Source organism: Chelmon rostratus, chromosome 12 (assembly GCF_017976325.1).
Source record: "Chelmon rostratus isolate fCheRos1 chromosome 12, fCheRos1.pri, whole genome shotgun sequence".
NCBI classification, from domain to species: Eukaryota; Metazoa; Chordata; class Actinopteri; order Chaetodontiformes; family Chaetodontidae; genus Chelmon; species Chelmon rostratus.
Window position 1 is genome coordinate 9,765,868 of NC_055669.1, and position 13,172 is coordinate 9,779,039.

Consider the following 13,172-nt stretch of genomic DNA (forward strand, 5'->3'; position numbering starts at 1 on the left):
GTCTGTGTAAAATAATCCTGCAGATTGAATTACGTGACTATATCACAAACTGCCATGTGGCAACGCAAGAAATATCTTTAACATCTTTAAATATATTGTCTGGGGTCAACATGTGGCCTTAACATCTAACCTGCCTTCAGAATACTGTGAATTCAAATAGTCGTCATACATGTTACATGCATTATTCAGTATTTTATTGTTTTAGCCTTTTTTTCATACAGTTCTTTATGTGAAAACGTGAGCTTGTTGGCCCCAGTTTTAATAAAGATCTGTGTACTCTTAGATGATATCCACTGAGATGTTACTGTGGCGATCTATCTGCAGGCAAAATGTTAATCAGCGCTCCTCTGAAGCTGTCCTTCAACCTTAGTTATAAAATTTCCAGTGGATTTAAAATCTGCGTTACCATATTATTCATGAGGCTAGAAGGTTCCTGGTATGTAAAGCACCACACCCTGCGTCAGGCAGGCCCTCGCTAACAGTTCAGGTGGTTAACATTTGAATTGTAATCCGAGGTGGTTTGTCCCCCTGCGGGCTGTGGATTCCAGCATGGGGGCTTTTAAGGTGACGGTACTTCTATGATCTGAACAGAGGGTACATTTATAGTAAACACTGGGCCTCTGATGTTGCAGCAGATACTCGTGTGGTAAGTGTGAGCACAACACATCACATGGCTCTGTTGAAACCACAACAGCTTTTAATACTTTGTATTCCCGATAAACAGAAAATGAACAGCAGCAACATTGATTTCCCAGCAGTATGTGAACATGGAAAGATACATGTAATGCACCTCACACGAGAGAGACGTTAAAAGCTTTAAGTAATACGTGCACAGAGTTCTTTTAAATATATTTTGTGCTCACAAAGCTAATGTCCCTCAGCAGTGCATTTTCATTAAGGCTGGATGTGTGTGACTGTTCGGTGTTTATGTTTCACAGTGGCACAGGAGGACACTGTTTGCCATTTCCACCTGAACTTAACCACTCTCTTCATTAAGTGGACAAATGCACCTCCTGCAGGCCTACGGCGACCTCATTGATGTCCTGTGGGAAATGTGTTGATATAACTTTATAAAGCAAACAACAGTGACTCACAAGATGAATGTGAGGTTTCTGTGTGCTGAGCATTGTGTGAATGTTCGCGTTGTGCTTTCAACATTGTTTTGAGGCTGAGAAAGAGCTGTTTCAGACGGTGTATGTTGAATTACTCTGCTGGTCCACCGGGCAGAAGCTAATGAAGGCCCTGAACACAAAGACACAGCAAAGGTGCTGAAATGATGACACATGAGAGCGACATTTGCATAATTTATTTCTCCCTTACTTCGTTCCCTCTCTTTTACCGTGATGTGTTTCTGTAGAGTAACAGAGCTGCAGACAGAAGACCTTACTTGTATCCTGTCAAAGCAAAGGGCACATCCAACTAACCTTTCACCTCTCCATACACCCACACAGTGCCAACTAACTAATGTTACAGCTATTGGAGGGTGCTTAACCTCTTTCCAGTCCAGCAGTTAATGGTGTGCTGCTCTTTAATATGCACTCTACAGTGAGAAGGAGCAGCTAGTAAGAAAGCAACCGGTTTCAGTCGGAGTCTTTCACTGTATGTTTGAGTGCGCTTAATCCATTTTGTAGGATCAGGAATAACAAGGTGTTAGCTTACCTCAGTAAACCCTGCATGTTCCACAAGAGGTTAACAAGTTGTTGTGTAAATCAGATGAGTTTCCTCACATGACTCACTCCGTGTTGGATGATCCCCTCCACTCCCTGCTTTATCTCGTTCAGACTCTGTGAAGTGGCTTCTTGTATAAAATGTAATCTGTATATAACAAGCAGTTTTCCTCCAGTCCCACGCCTCCATCTTGTCTGTTTGCTTCAAGTGAGAAGACGTGAGGGGGTGGAGGCGGTTCAGCGCGACGTAATGGCATCGCACACAAACAAGCACACACCTTCCGTACCTCAGGCGACAGAGAAATATTGCACTTTTTCACATTTATTTAACAGCTGCCAATTACTCTGAGACTGAAGGCCTTATATACCCATACATGTGTGTTCAGTCGCTGCGGCTGATCAGACCAGCTCAGGTTTCAAAAAGATGAAACCGATGGCTATGGACATAAGCTAAACATAAGCCAACATATGAGCAGAATGTTTCGTATCTGGGAGGCAACTTGCTTTGCGTTTATGTTCTTGTTTGTTTTTAAGTACATTTATTTGTGCTTTGCTCTGTTTTCTGTATTTTTGTGCATGCATAAATACTTGTGGGGGTGGACCATGTGTGTATGTGTGTGAAGTAGTTCAAATTAGCTTCACTAAACAAGCTTCTCCAATAATATACAGTATTTGAGTAAATTCAAGCTCTGCATGGGAATCAGCCTTAAAAATGTTGTGACCCATCCTGACCACGGGTGCACTGGAGGATAAATGCATGCATATGCAATTGACCCTCCTCTCAAAATCTGACATTACTGGAAGTTTACACAGAATCAAAGGACCTTAACAGAGTTTGATAGACTAGTTTGTCATTTTGGCTAATCTTTGCTGTGTTGCAGAACATTAGATGAGGAGATTCACACCACTCTTATATCAGTATGTTAAAATATGAAGCCAAAGCTAGCAACTGGCTATCTTAGCCTAGCACAAAGACTGGAAACAGCTAGTCAAGCTCTGTCAAAAGGTAATAAAGTCCACCAACACCTCTAAAGCTCTCTAACACACAACATACTTTTGTTAATCTGTAAAAAAAATAAAAAAGAAAGAAGAAAGAAAGAAAAAGAAAAACCTGACAACTGAGTTTCTTCTGGTTGACTGGCAACATCGATGTTAAGACTCCAGAGAGGCCAGTAGATGGATTTTGTTACTGCTGGACAGCTCGAGGACGATTCCCATCAGCAAGTCTTTGTCGTAAACTAAGCTAACTTTTTGTCTAATTCATGGCAATTCAGTGACTAAGTGTAAATCCAAACCTTTCCAGTAATCAGGTGAGTAAGATGTCTCTTGCATATTGCATCTTAGACATAGATATTTAGTCTTATTGTCCAATTTTCTTCAGCAGTGTTGCAGCAAAGCTTTACTGTTCGTACAGGTAATCCTCCCACAGTGCTGCAGCAGCAGGAAATATTAATACCTGTCTGGCTCGGTGGTGTTTTATGGGCACAGGGGCTTTAGCAGCTTACCTCCACCCTCTGTTTCTTTAAGAAAATGAAACGAGGTGTTGTTTATATGTGCTGCATGTATGTGACTGTGCTTTTTGGGATCAGTGTGTTTGCCGGCGATATTGATCTTTCCCGTGTCGTCCAAGTCATATGGGTGCGAGAGGTTTGTACATGTGAGTTTGGTCACCATCGCATTTCTTCAAAAACACAGAGGTATGTCAGATGTGCACCTGAGGATCATATGTTTTAGTTCTTTACATCCACACTGATGTTGTCTTCAGTTTGGTTTGGTTTCCTACTGAGACATCATTTGGAGTCTGCTACTTGTGTGGTATTTTTTAAAATTATAATGAAGTGGTCTCTCTGCGGTAGCCTCTCGTCCTGCAGTCTCCATCCTTATCTACAGACCTTCCATCCCTTTGAAGGCATTTCCCTTACATCTAAGGATCTAATTGCCAGACATAGCCTGAATGTAAGCAGAGGATTGGGTCATTACTGCACCTGGCTCAATGTCACAGTCTGCATCGGCCTCCTCAGATGTAACAGGATGAGGATATATTGTTCCAGTTCTGAAATAATGAGCCACTACTCTTCTTCTTGAGAGTGCTATTACAAAGAGATGTGTAGAATACATTAGATTGTACCGTATGCAGAAAAAGGTACTGCAAAAGTCAGTTTGAATTTTCATTTTCAGGGTTAGCACATTTGATTTTTACATTAGGTTGAGTTTATGTAGCATAGTTTATATGTAGTCTGCTGATGTGGTACGTTGCACATGATGAGTCAGTGGAGTTCATTTTAATGACAATAATGAGCTGTGAAATGGAAAAAAAAGGAAAAGACAAACCTTGATTCCAATTACGCAGATGTCTTCTGGGTATATCACATTATCAGGTTATAAAAGTTAAGTTTGATCGAGTTTCCAGCTTTAAAACCAATCCAATAATAAACATTCTTTGCATGCAAATAAGCAGGAATCAATCACTGAAACAAAAGCCCTCTCCTCCTTCTAATGGCAGTCTTTTTTAAACTCTTTTATTTTTGTCATTTTACTACATTCAGGATAAACAAGCAAGTGCTCAGATCCCTTCCTTAATTAAAGCAGAAACACCATCATGTAAAAATACTATCAGCAAAATGTACTTAACATGTCAAAAGTAAATGTATTCCTCATCCAGAGTGGCCTGTTTCTGAGGGTTAAATGTATGACGTCTGTCGGTCTGTGGAATATTATGAGACATTATGTTCAAAATCAGAAGAGGGTTCATTAAAAATCAAAGGATGCATCCTCAAATACAAATAAATACATAAACAAAAAAACCCTGAAAACAAATGCAGCACACACACAACAGTAAAACTCAAATGCACAATTCAAAACAGGCAAGGTTGGAAAAAAAGGCTCAAGGCCGGTTTAATGAAAACAAAAAGTATCTCAATACAAAAAGGTAGAACAAAAGGCGCAGGGCTCAAAATCCAAACAAAAGACACTAAGGTTAAATATTCTCAATTACTAGAAAAGTAACAAAAAGCTCTCGAGGTAAATCTAGGCACAACGAGGAAGAAACGCTGGACTGACAGGAAAACACCAAGGTCAAAAGACAATCTGGCACAGAACAAAGGGAGACGCGGACTATATATACATGAGGTAACAAGGAGCAGGTGGAGACAATCAGGGCGGGGCAGACAATCAGACAGGCGGGAAACACATCAGGAAGCCAGGGTTCTGAAACAAGAGGAGAGTCAGGGTTTCACAATAAAACGGGAAGTGAGACAAAACTTGACTCTAGTGAAACAAACAGCTTAACAGACACGAGACATGACAAACACAAGTTCTCCAGGCCTCTAGAGGAGTGCTAAAAAAAAGACTAAGGTCAATGTAAAAGAGAATAGGTACCTTTTTATGTCATGTCACATTTTTACTTCATTTTTGTTCCCGTCATCTGGTCTCTGGTCATAAACCCAGCTGTTCCACTTACTGCTCCCTCTAAAGGCCTGGAGAACTTTTGCTCGGTTGGATATGCTGCATTTGCTCTGCATTCATTCTGATGCATTTGTCTTGGGGTTTGTGTGTTTTTTCATCATCATCTTTTCATATCATTTCTGCATTCACAGCATATCTGCTGTTAATGTATTTCTTTTGGCTTTCTGCAGCACATTTTTTCATTTGCAGGTCATTACCGTTGCTGAATTGCCGTCATTTCTGAAGCTGCAGCGCGTTTCTCCTGATGGAAACATTTTAGGCCGTCCCAGCTTGTCTGCCCCGTCAGCCAACAGATGCAGCTTATGTGGTGACAGCTATAGTGGTTAATCACTTCCCCTCCTTTTATTCATTCAGTCAGTGAGGAAAATTCCTCCTGAGAGTCATGTTTTCATGCATTTCTGCCCTCCTGTCCTGCAGCACTGACACCAGGCTGCACTGAGCCTGCGGGGTGTGCAAGGCCTTGAAGTGGTGTCATGGAAAATTTCACCCTGGCAGACAGATAGAGCCTGGCGGGACATCGAGAGGCCTATCATTAATGCTGCTGGTCAATGAAGCAGCTGAAGGAGACCCAAGAGTTGGAATAAATAAAAAAATACACGATGACAACGAAGAGAGCAAGAGCACCAGAATAAACTCTAGAAGTAACACTGAATGGCATTCTGCACAGACTGTGATTTTAACATGTGTGCTTGTATTTTACATTATATTGTATACGTGATTATATTTTGTCATGTAAAAAACTTGTATGTCCAGTTTTGGCTTCAGTTTTAACTGTAATCAAAGACTCATATATATATATATATATATATATATATATATATATATATATATATATATATATATATATATATATATATATATATATATATATATATATATATACAAATACATACATATATATACATTTGTGTGTGTGTGCTTGTGTCTTTTTATATATATACAGTATAATAAAGTGTTCTTCCTCTCACAAACAGTTAAATGCATTTAAAAACAGCTGCAAGCGAACCATCATGTCATCACCATGGAAACCCTACATCTACTGTGATAATGGCCTGCTTTTTTTGTTTGGTAATTTAGGTTTGCAGGGCATGAAACACAAAAGCCACAGTGATAAAAAAGATCTGTGACATAATAGAGAAACCACGTAACAGAGGAAAATAAGTTCTTTATAATCCACATATTAAAACTATGACTTGTTTTTTGTAGTGTGAGAAATTGAAATTCAGTGACATCATCATTGATATACCGTTAAGAAGAAATTACAATACCAGCGCTGAGCTCTCATTTTGCAGAACATTTGTTCTCTGAACACTCTGACTTCAGATCAGCTGTTACTTGTTGAACTGTATGACAGTACGTAATGTTTTTTCTTCTTCTTTTAATGTAGAGCTGACGACAGGTGACGGGGTCAGGGCTGCTGCCACAGAGACGACGGTCTGTCTGCAGTAATGAGGCTGCTAAGATGTCACGTTTTTGATGAGCACACAAACAGAAAAACTGTTGTGAGACGTATCAAAGATTTTAGGAAATTAGAAGCAAGACATTCTGTTTGACTGACAGTTAATGAGAGGTAAGAGAAGTGAAGACGCTGCTGCATCCCTGTGGTTTGTGCCTCTGATGTTTCTCACAGTTCAAATCTTTCAATTAGTGTAGTCAAATAGCTTTGGTGGTGAAGATGATAATGACATGCGGGGACGGTGACAGATTTTTCTATTAATTAGTTTGCCTGTGTCAACATTTCTTTGTCTCTCTGTCGCTACTCACTCACACTGATCAAGAGGTGCCTCAAACAGCTTTTTTTTGCCTTTGAAAGGGAGTGAGGTCACATCAGTTCTGTCCAACCAGGAAGTCGGTTTAATGACGAGCTGGTTTCTCTACATATCTGCTGTAAGCTGAAGATGAGAGACGAGAGAGTGTGCGATCTTCTCTGCGAAGGCGTTGATAATGATGCTCAAAACATTTTGCTGTTCAATCAGTTGACATTTTGTCATTTGAATTCAACAAGACCAGTAATGATTAAACAAATCACTTCTTCAGATATAATAGAACTACAACCGCACAAAAATTAAATGAAGAAACCGTTCTGATGTTGTTTTATTGATTTCCATAACCTGCACTGTAATAGATAAATTATCTTTTTTTTTATTGTAAACAATCAAAGTTGATTGAGCACATATCCAAACAGATACAGTTTTAAAGCTATATAAATGATATGATTAATGATAGCAATATGCTGTCTTAAGGTTTTTAAAGATGCATTTGAAAAAATATGCATATTCATTATATTACAGAGAATTAGAGGAGAAGGTTGACAACGCTTTGATTGTCTGAAGGCCAGCAGCTTGTTAGCTTAGCTTTGCATAAAATCTGGAAACAAGAGGAAACAGTTAGCCTGGCTCGGTCCAAAGGTTACAAAATCCACCTACGAGCTCCTGTAAAGCTCACTAATTAACACATTATATCTTGTTTGATTAATAGGTATACAAACCCAGATACAAAAACAACAAGTTGTGGTTTTACAAGACGAGCTTCCTCTCTGCCAGGTGCTGTAACTAAATTAAATTAACAAGATACAGCATGTCAATAAGTGAGTTTTCAAGCTGCTGGTTGATGGATTTTCGAATTTGTTACAACTTTTAAACTCCTAAAGCATACTTTAAGAAAGTTATATCCTGCTATCCTGAAAATATCCTGCTGGCGGGTATTTGTGGGAGGACAACTTCAAACATTTATCTCAGTCTGATGAACATGAGATGTGAGTGATAAACACAGAGGGTGAAAACACTTAGAGGTAGTTCTGAGAAGATATTCCTCCCACACACACACATATTCACCTTTCCACCATCATGAACGTCTGTTCTGTAGTTCAAGTCTTGTAAGCTCAAATACTGCATGTTGCTGTTTATTGAACGTTGAATGTTGTACGTTTCAATGCCGATATGCCTGCAGCTATCAATGTAAACAAACCTTGGCTGTGTGTGTGTGTGTGGCCATGTATTACTCATGTTGTGAGGCATAAATCTGTTTACACAGACACATTGTGGGAACTCATCTCCCTTACAGGGACAAAATCAGTCCCTGTAATGTAAATCACTAAATTTTAGAATATGGACTTGGGATAAGGTTAGTAAGGGTCAGGGTTAGGCAAGCAGTGATTATGATTATGGGTAGGGTAAATCTCCAGGAAGTAAGTCTATGTAGTGTCCTCAAAAATAATGTAAACATGACTCTGTGTGTGTGTGTGTGTGTGTGTGTGTGTGTGTGTGTGTGATTTGATTGTACAGATATTTCAGCGTTACCTCCATCGTGTCGATAAGCCCTTATAAAACTCCTAATAATTGTTTTCATTTGTCACAGTGAAAGATGATGTGACTGTTTCCATTTGTTATCACAGACGCATGAAATCGAACACTCAGGTTTTACAGCCAGTTTTATTAAACCTCCTGCTTTCATTGAACTTCTCAGAATTCTGTGGATAATGCGATTTCTTCCTCTTACTGGCTCAGTATTTTACTCATTTGGATTGAATGAAACTGATACTTCAAGATACCGTAATGTGTTTAACATTAAATGCGCAGGCATCGCAGAGGGTGGAGGTGGGCTGTTCTCCTGTCTGGAGACTTTGACGGGGATCTCCTACTGCCTCGCCAAGGACCAGATACTGACTGGATCAGGGTCAAATTATAATTCTTTGCCTAATTCTTAACTCTTAATATTATCACTTATAATCTTAAAAATTCTAAGTCTTAGGAGAGATCAGCTTTTCTTCAAAAAATGCACAAAGTCTGGAAAAAGAGTCAGAGTCCAGAAGAGTTGAGTCCAGGGAGCTTTATTCTCTTCACAGATCAAAAAGCCCAGGCAAGTCCTGCCAAAAATGCCCAAATTCTGTTCTGCGCATCACCTTTTATACACTTGTCAGAGGGCTTGGCCACACAGTTTGGCCACATCCTTTTTATCAAGTTACATCTTTACACTGATTTTATTGGTGTTTACATAGAGGGGGGTCTTCCCCTTTAATGCATAATTAATAATCTCTTGCCTAATTTCTACTGGTAATTTTCCACTGTAGCCTTTAGGGATTTTCCACTGAGATCCCTCTGGCCTCAGTATCTATTGGGATCTTAGGAACTTTCCAGATTACTGCTTTGTTCTAAGTTTAGCAAGTTATCTCTATTCTAGTGTTTTTATTGGTGTCTAGCCAACTCTTAGGACATTTTTTAAAAAGATTTATATATCAGAACATAGGCCAAGCAAAACAGAGATAGTACTAACTAAACAGACACACGACTCACTAAGTAAACAGAGATTTCACTAAATAAACATAGATGTGATTTCTTAAGTATACAGAGTTAAGAGTAAAGAAACATGTTCAGAAATCCTCTTCATGTGTCTGTCTCCCTCATGCCCCTGAGCACAGAGTGAGCACAGAGTGAGCACAGAGTGGACAGAGTGGAGTGGCACAATCTTGTCATGTATCCCTCAGATCTGACACTACAATTTCACTGGAGGAAAGACTGCTAATAATACCAGGGATTGTCACATTATAGTAATAATACCTGAGTGGGCAGTGGACAGGCCTCACAGTGCGTATGAGGGGGAAAAAATATAGTCAACCAACTTCAGTTTCACAGAAGAACTCATTGTCACACTGCAGGCACAGATTGTTGTGGCTCTGTGCTGACGACAGACATCACTGGAGGCATTATGTTTTCAGGCTGTCAGTCCGTCCGTCTGTCCGTACGTAGATACTGAATGACTGACACTAATCTTGGGCGTCCACCTTAAATCAGTGGTGACTGTATAGGTTGTTCAGTTTATAGCTTCTTTGCAGCAACATCAACATTTGAGTCACTGTCGTCCACCACAAGCTAGTCGGTTCTGCTATTTATCTTCAGGTGATTGCTGTTGCACCATGTCATGAAGCTCTCTATCAGCCCTCTGTGCTCCTCTGTAACAATAGTCTCAAAGTGAAGACAGCAGGTTTCTGTGGATCCTTCAAAATCATTTTTGCACTGAAATGAAAAGCACTGCGCATGTTGTCATGTGAGGAGCAGTGTTTGGTAAGTTACTTGAAAAATATAGTCAATTACTCATTCTATGTAGGGCTGTGACTACTTACTGTAAATATAATGTCAGTACTTTACATTACAAGTAAACTAACTAGTTTGCCATATTTACTGGAGAGGCAATGCACATCAATAAACATTGCTATAAATGCACCTAACTATTATAATGCATTAATAAGTACTTACTATCCAAAACTGGTGAGGAGCGAAAATATTCACACTGAAGTGTTGTTTGTTTGTTTTTGGTTGTTGTGGATGTTTTTATGTCCTTTTCTGTTAATTGCATATTAAGGAGTGCATCACATAGAGTCATGATACCCGCCGGCAGATGTGCCACAGCAGCACCACAGAGACCACTCTGTGGTGTCTCCTCTGTGTTTCAAGGTGTTGGTGTCACCAGGTGCAGTCTGTCTGAAATGACATCTTCCTATCAGGTATATTGAGGCAGCTGCAAATCCGTACGATACGCCTTTACATTAACACACAGTGTAGCAGATGTCAGACATTAAAATGAAATCAGCATTTCCAACTAAAATCCTCACTGGAATTATAATATCTCACTCGACAAAAACACTGGCATTGTGTCTGAATTTCAACACTGACTACTGACATACACACATTTTCACACTCTAGACGAGTACACCACACAATTTGAGTTGCACTCCCAAACCAGAAATTAAGGCACTAATTGGACCCGCAGCTGCACCAGCATCGTGAACGTGACATCTTTTGTTCATAAACTTGGCACACATCTGGAGAGAGTGGGTGTATAGTTCTGTGTTGCCAGTGCTTTCAGATGTGAGGCTGTATTACTGGTGGCTCCCATGATGAAAATGTTTAATATCCTGCAGCCACCTGATACATGATGTGAAAACACAGTATGGAGAACTATTAGCACTGATGGCTGCACTCAGTCTGAGCAGACAGAACCAGTTATCATCTCCACTGAGAGGCGAGGGGGGAAATTTTTTTTTGGCCCTAATACCAGAGTGCAAGCACTCAGACGCAAAAGTCTTCTGAATGTACACGGATGTGCAAATCTCATTGTTCCTCTGGAAAATATCCCTCAAGATTGTCTCCAAAATACTCCTAAAATGTCAACTGACACACACACATTAACACACTTTCATCAGTAGTATGTCACATGTATTCACTTTGGCATGAAACATAATCAAAGAAGAAGTACTGTGAGCACAGAGCTCCTTCATATGAGACGAGCTGAAGGATGGAGATGTGTGGGACGCACCCACTCATGTGTGGGATGTTAACATTCAAACGTACATGACAAAGCAACTGTCAAGTAACTGTGTTTTAGTGCACATGTGTGTTTGTGTGCGTGGGAGGAACAGATGGGTACTGCGCCATGAGGTTTATCGCACCCGTTTCATGGACAATAGACCACACCGTCGGCCAAATGCCCAGATGAGTGGTGGACGTGTCAAATCAACAGGCGTCTTCCCATAACATACCTGCAGGGGAAAATAAACAACTGTACAAACAAGCTGATGACACAAAACACAATATTAAAAAAAAAAAAAACAACAAATGTGGAAGTATTAACAGAAAAAAGAGTGAAATGGAGGAAGGAAAGAGATCCAGAGGGAAAAAAAGAAATAAGAGGGGAGAGTAAATGAGCCTTAGCTCCCCAGTGCAATGAGCCTGGCAGGCTGCAGCCAAAGGAGCAGTGTGATTGGACGTCCGTGTGTCGAGGAGGCAGCGGTGGAAGAACAAAAACCAGATGAAGCCAGATAACGACACTGCAGGGCGGTGCCACCTCCAGCACTGAGCGCTGTGACGCCATAAAAGACAGGAAGGCATCATCATCAAATTACAGCAGCGGCGCAGACGTCACCAACCCACATCTCACTCTTTCACTTTGCCCAGAAAGGAAACTCTGCGTCACTATAAAGCACTCAGGGGTGGAATAAACGATAAGAGTGTGAGAAAACAAAGAGGCTTTACCCTTTTTAGGGGCTGCTGCAGAGCTGAAGGCTTTGTTATACCTAAATTAATACTTGCTTGTGAAATGGTGGGAAGTAATTTACCTGAGCGGAAATAAATGGCCTCACTTATGAACCATCAATCCTCCAGCAAGGGCTCACATACGTCAGACGGAAACCCTGGAGTTATTCAAGCTTTTCTGAAGGAACACTGAAATGTTGACTTTCAACAGATAACTCTGAGCTGTGACTAACTGCGGGGCTGTGATGCGCTGTGTGGGCATCCTGCATGTGGGTTTGTCTGATTTAGAGAAAGAGAAAGAAACAAAAAACATACATAGAGTGATTTGAAATAATCTTTTATCACTTGTGTACACAGACTGTCTTTAGAAAAATTATGACATTTATTGAAATCTAGATGACTTCAGATTGAGCATGTGGTCACTGAGTGTCTCCTCATCGGTACAGAGTGGGAGAGGACCACGACACTGCAACTGCAACTGCTTTGTTATACGCGCCATGACAATTAGAAAAAGTGCTAATGTGCTTGTTTTAGATTAAATAAATGCAATAGTTTGAACTTTTGGAAATACCTTCCATGCCAAGAGTTAGAGGAGATTAATACCACTCTCACGGTAAACGTAACGCTGCAACCAGGAAACGATTATCTTATCTTAGCATAAAGACTGGGAACAGGGCAAACAGCTAGCCTGGCTCTGTGGTACACGCAAAAAACAACTAGTTTTAATTGCATGTGTGAAGTTTCAAACAGGAGTAAATGGACTCAAAAGCTGAATACTCAGACACGGAGGCAGGAGTGTGTAAAAAGTTAGAGATTTTAATGAAAGTTCCAAAAAATGTGCAACAGACGAGTCCAGGAGCAGACAGAGGGCGGACAGGCCGTGTTACCACTAGAGTAAACAGACAATTCGACAAACACTGGGCGGGTGTTTTTATACTGAGGCAGCAGGTGAGTCTTGATTGAGGATTGGTGTCAGGTGTGCTCGGGAGAGGAGGAGGCCGGACCTGACCCC